The 5,149-nt window shown below is 41.9% G+C and overlaps 2 non-coding genes across 2 annotated transcripts; one reads left to right on the top strand and one right to left on the bottom strand.

Moving 5' to 3' along the window:
- The first annotated feature begins 1,566 nt into the window (after positions 1–1,566).
- trnal-cag (transfer RNA leucine (anticodon CAG)) lies at positions 1,567–1,649 on the top strand. Its single transcript has one exon. It is a non-coding gene; the product is annotated as a tRNA-Leu (tRNA).
- Positions 1,650–2,088: 439 nt separating this feature from the next.
- trnak-cuu (transfer RNA lysine (anticodon CUU)) lies at positions 2,089–2,161 on the bottom strand. The gene has a single exon. It is a non-coding gene; the product is annotated as a tRNA-Lys (tRNA).
- Positions 2,162–5,149: the final 2,988 nt, after the last annotated feature.

Below are 5,149 nucleotides of genomic sequence, written 5' to 3'. Positions count from 1 at the left end.
AATGTCCCACCCTTTATTTGGGAAAAGTACAACTGAGAGTGAACAAGTTCCATCCCGGTCAGAGCAATCTGAAGCTTTAACTGAGTGACACCCTGGTTTGGGCTTGTAATGTCTGTAAGCATGTAATGCTTGTAGCGCCACACTGTGGATGTGGACGTATTGTGTACTGCAACTGTAAAGTTAATCATTAAACAGAACAGGCTCTTTCCGGAGAGTTCCGAGAGAGCAGCCTGCATGTTCGGAAGCTGTGTGTGCTGTGCTATGTGAAGATATCACAGGGATGTCTTGCAATATGTGCATCTATCAGTCTCTGTGGTGCAATGTATTAGTGCGTTCAGCTATTAACTGCAAGGTTGGTGGATCGTAGCCCATTCAGGGATAAAGCCTTTAATTGTTTTTCCCTGAGGATTCTGTGCCGTGCAGTTCCAGGTTGTCATTGTGCGTTTTGGCTGCACCAATATATTCCGCAATCATTGCCAGCTGTGCTGTTATCAAGTTATATCAACTGTTACTTGCATTTTCGCGTGGTTGTTCGTTGTCTCGTCGCCAATTGATACGCTTATAATAAAGAACAATGAGTAAGTGTGACATTAGCTCCTTTAATAAGACTCCAGTGTGCTTATATATACCAATGGATGCTGGGAACCCTTGGGACTCCAACAGGTAGGCCCTCTGGTGGTGGTATGATACAGGTGGCCAAAGGTTAAATACATAACACATGGTGTGTACGGAAATCAACATCAAAAGTCCTGTCATTAGCCACAGGGGTTTCCGGCAATTTTCTGATCGCAAAGCGCTTTCAGTCCTTGTCCTTAACATTGCAGATGTGGAAATTGGGGAGTTTAATGACTTTGAAAGGAGAACATTGTTGTTTGGTGCAGTTCCGGTCAGAGAAATGTTTGTGGAAGGAACTTTTTGCAGAGAGAGGGATTGAGCATTTCTGCTTGTTGCTGAACACTTCTCTCTGGGCACTGAGCTAAGCAGCAGTTTCCGTAGTGTAGCGGTTATCATGTTTGCCTCACACGCGAAAGGTCTCTGTTGCGAGCCTGGGCGGAAACATTATTTGTGAAGCAAAAACTTGTCTGCAATAAAATTGAACAAAAGCAGTCCAGGGTACATTGTCGCATGAGCAATGAACATTGTAAAACTAATCTACTCAAATACAGAGTGTGTAAAATCAGATCGGGGATAAAACTTCATCAAGGGTTAAAGTTTCACTCATTATTAAAGTTCAGTTATTGTAATTTCGATTGTGCTTGTTCGTATTTCTTTCATTCTGTGAAACAACACTATCGGTTTATACCATCAGATCTAAGTTGCATTTGAAACCCACAAACAGCTCATTAATTATTCGCTCTTCCCCAGTTCCAGAGCTCAGAGTGTTATTGTTCATCCCTGGGATATAAGCTACCTCCAACCCGGGCCAAACCTCCCTGTGCACCGATCACAGACTCAGGAAAACCCCGGGGGAGAGGATATCCCGATCACTGGGCCTTCCAGCAACACTGAACAAGCGCCCGGTCCGAAACTTTCCTGAGTAATAACTTGTAACGGCAGCATCAAACAGTCAGGATGGCCGAGCGGTCTAAGGTGCTGCGTTCAGGTCGCAGTCTCCTCTGGAGGCGTGGGTTCAAATCCCACTCCTGACATTCAGTGTTTTAAATTGCAAACTCATTTGTTTTGACGCCACTCTGAAGTGCTTTGGGACATCCATCTGACGTAATAAAATTACTCCACTTCAATTGCAAGCGGTGATATCAAATATACTTCCCAAACCGGGAAACGATCCCGGGTGGCTGTTGCGAAAGGAATGGGTTTGTGAAGCATTGAAAGGTGCCCTGTAAATATCTCGCACTGCTAATTTAAACTCACGGTTATAATTTGTTTCAGTGCAAAAGAAGGCAGGCTCGAAGGGCCAAATGGCCGACTCCTGCTCCTGGTTCTTGTGTTCTTATGCAGAGCACAGAACAGATGATTAAATTATCAACTCTCCGTCAGTTCGTATTTCTTTCATTGTGCAAAAGAAGATAATGTGTTCATCAATGATGTTTTCCTGTGAAAGCAACATAAATTTTAAGGAACTGAAATCGACGAACATGGGGCTCAAACCCATGATCCTGAGATTAAGAGTCTCATGCTCTACCGACTGAGCTAGCCAGGCTTCTCAACATCTACCCTGTCAATCCCCTTCAGAATATTGTCCGTTTCAACGAGATCACCTCCGATTCTTCGAAACCCAAGAGAGAATCGGCATATTCTACACAATCTCTCAACATAGGACAGCCCTCTCATCCCAGGAATCAATCTGTTGAACCTCTGTTGCACCACCTCCAAGGCAAGTGCGTCCTTCCTCAGATAAGTACTATGGGCGAATATCCTGTTTTTCTGCTGATTCTACTTCCTCCTCCTTTGATAGTCCTTCTCTGTACATTCTGTATTCTGCTTGGTTCTCTACTGAAATATGAGCCTGAAGTTTCTCACAAGCTTCCGTTTTTGTGTTTTAGTTGATCTTCATTCATCCACCGAGCTGTAGCTAGCTATCATGCTATTTCTGCACCCTGCATGAGAACGTGTCTAGTCGTTACCCGATCTATCTCCTTTTTGAAAGTCTCCCATTGTGCATTTACTGTTTTACCGAGAAATTTTTGGTTTCAATCTACCTGGGCCGGATCCCTTTCAACTCAAAAAATTAGTCCTCCTACAGTTGGGTATTTTCACACATGATTATACCTTCTCCTTTTCCATAACTACTCTAAACCTAATGATATTGTGATCACTGTTTCCTCAATGCTCCTCCACAGAAACATGCTCTACGTAATCCATTTCCGAGATCCAGAACTGCTTTCTTCCCCATCGTGCTGGAAACATACTGATGGAGAAAGTTCTGATACAGATTTCAGGAAATCCTCCCCTGCATTTTCCCTTTGCATGGTTATTTTCCCAGTTTACATTGAAGTCCCACATTATCACGACAGATCTTGAATCTTTCTGCATTTTACCTAAATTTACACCTCTTTATCCTTCCCACTATTAGCTGGCCGATAACATAATCGCTCATCTAACTTTCTACAGTCACATTCATTTAAAAAAGAATGTCGGATGGGAATAGGGCCACAAATCGATGGACAATATTAAATCACATGAAGCGATGGAAAAATTACATAAAATATGAAATAATTACTTTGCCTCTGTATTTACCAGGGACACAGGGCAGATGGACATGACGGTGGAATAATGTATGGGAAATTATATAACTGCAATAAGTAAGAGGAGAAATATTAAATGAACAAACCAAATGAAAGGAGGATTCAACCCCTGGTCTGGATGGATTACATCCATACACTTTAAAATAATTCAGCGAAGAGATAGCAGGAGCACTATTACAAATATTTAATGATTAGTTTGAAAAATGTGTAGTGTCAGAGGAATGGCGGATAGCTAACGTAATACTTATATTTGAGATGGGAGAGAGAACATGTCCTGGGAACTATAGACCAGTCAGTGGAACTTCGGTTGTAGGAAAATAATGGAATCTCTGCTAAAGTAGAGAATAGAAGAATATCTATAAACCAAAAATATAATTATGTATAATCAGCAGGGATTCAAAAGCAAAAGTATTGCTTGACCAACTTCTTTGATTTCATTGAAGAAGTAACAGGGAGAGTAGACCAGGGTAATGTGGTCGATATAATATACTTAAATTAAAAAAAGTCTTTGATGAGGTACCATATATTAGAATAATGAATAAGGTCAGAGCTTGCGGTGTTAGGGGACAAGTCGTGGAATGTATAGCGAGCTGACCCCAAGACAGAAAGCAGAAGAATAGGACAGTTATTCTGAGTGCAGAAGGTGTAAAGTGGGCTCCCATGAGGATCAGTGTGGGACCAATGCTGTTCACAATTTAAATTGTCCATTTAGACTTTGGAATCAAAAAAACAATTTCTACACTTTCAGATGAGGCCAAATTGGGGTGGGGCTGATAGACATTATTGAGGAGGACTGCAACAAACGACAACAAGACATTAATAATCTTGTAGACTGGATATTGAATTGGCAAATTCGATCCAACACAGACAGAGTGAGGTCATGTACTTTGGTAAGAAAGATAAGGTCAAATACTACGTGAGAATAAGAATCTAAGTGAGGTCGAGGAGCAAAGGGATTTCATGGTAGAAATACAAATAAACAGTAAAGGTCGTGATGCGGGTTATACATCCATAAAAAGAAAATGGACCACCATTGGTTAATTCAAGATGGATAGTGTTGAAACGTAGTGAAGTTCTTTTGAACTGGTATCAAACTTTCTTTGGACCACACTTGCAGTACACTGTACAATTCTCATCGCCGTGTTATAAGAACATAAGAACATAAGAACATAAGAATTAGGAACAGGAGTAGGCCATCTAGCCCCTCGAGCCTGCTCCGCCATTCAATAAGATCATGGCTGATCTGGTCGTGGACTCAGCTCCACTTTCCCGCCCTCTTCCCGTAACCCTTAATTCCCTTATTGGTTAAAAATCCATCTATCTTTAACTTGAAAACATCAATGAGCTAGCCTCAACTGCTTCCTTCGGGCAGAGAATTCCACAGATTCACAAACCTCTGGGAGAAGAAATTCTTTCTCAACTTGGTTTTAAATTGGCTCCTCCGTATTTTGAGGCTGTGCCCCCTAGTTCTAGTCTCCCCTACCAGTGGAAACAACCTCTCTGCCTCTATCTTGTCTATCCCTTTCATTATTTTAAATGTTTCTATAAGATCACCCCTCATCCTTCTGAACTCCAACGAGTAAAGACCCAGTCTACTCAATCAATCATCATAAGGTTACCCCCTCATTTCTCGAATCAGCCTAGTGAATCGTCTCTGTACCCCTTCCAAAGCTAGTATATCCTTCCTTAAGTAATGTGACCAAAACTGCACGCAGTACTCCAGGTGCGGCCTTACTAATACCTTATACAGTTGCAGCAAGACCTCCCTGCTTTTGTACTCCATCCCTCTCGCAATGAAGGCCAACATTCCATTCGCCTTCCTGATTACCTGCTGCACCTGCAAACTAACCTTTTGGGATTCATGCACAAGGACCCCCAGGTCCCTCTGCACCACAGCATGTTGTAATTTCTCCCCATTCAAATAATATTCCCTTTTACTGTTT

This window comes from Pristiophorus japonicus, unplaced genomic scaffold (genome assembly GCF_044704955.1).
Source record: "Pristiophorus japonicus isolate sPriJap1 unplaced genomic scaffold, sPriJap1.hap1 HAP1_SCAFFOLD_163, whole genome shotgun sequence".
Lineage (NCBI taxonomy): Eukaryota > Metazoa > Chordata > Chondrichthyes > Pristiophoridae > Pristiophorus > Pristiophorus japonicus.
The sequence above is the reverse complement of the archived record's forward strand: the minus strand, read 5'-3'. Positions and strand labels throughout refer to the sequence as shown.